This window comes from Myotis lucifugus, unplaced genomic scaffold (genome assembly GCF_000147115.1).
Source record: "Myotis lucifugus unplaced genomic scaffold, Myoluc2.0 scaffold_2, whole genome shotgun sequence".
Lineage (NCBI taxonomy): Eukaryota > Metazoa > Chordata > Mammalia > Chiroptera > Vespertilionidae > Myotis > Myotis lucifugus.
The window spans coordinates 18263958-18264515 of record NW_005871050.1 but is presented as its reverse complement, the minus strand read 5'-3'; positions in this window follow the sequence as shown (position 1 = coordinate 18264515).

Below are 558 nucleotides of genomic sequence, written 5' to 3'. Positions count from 1 at the left end.
GAGGGAGAGAGAAACATTGATTGGCTGCCTCCTGCAAGCCCCCTACTGAGGATCAAACCTGAAACCCGGAATCAAACCTGTGACCTCTTGGTTCATGGGTTGATGCTCAACTACTGAACCACACTGGCCGGGCCACGTTTGGCATGTTTTATTTCAGCTTTTCTTCCGGCCTTTTTAAAAAACATAATAGAGATCATACCACATATGTACACTTTTATCTTGACTTCATCTCTTTAATCTAACATTTTCTCATGTCCTTAAATATTCCTCTAATAATATTGTCTAATGATAGTACATTATCCTGGTATCTAGGTGTGCCATAATTTACTCTTAATGTTAGAGGTTTAGATTGTTTCCAATTTTTCACCTTTCTAAATAACACTTGGATGAATATCTTTGTGCACAAATTTTTGTCTGTCTTCTTATGGAAGTGTCTGAGGATGGAGACTTAAAGTATATGCACATTTTTGCCCAGCTGGTATGACTCAGTGGTTGAGCCTCAACCCATGAACCAGGAGGTCAGGGTTTGATTCCTAGTCAGGGTACATGCCCAGGTTT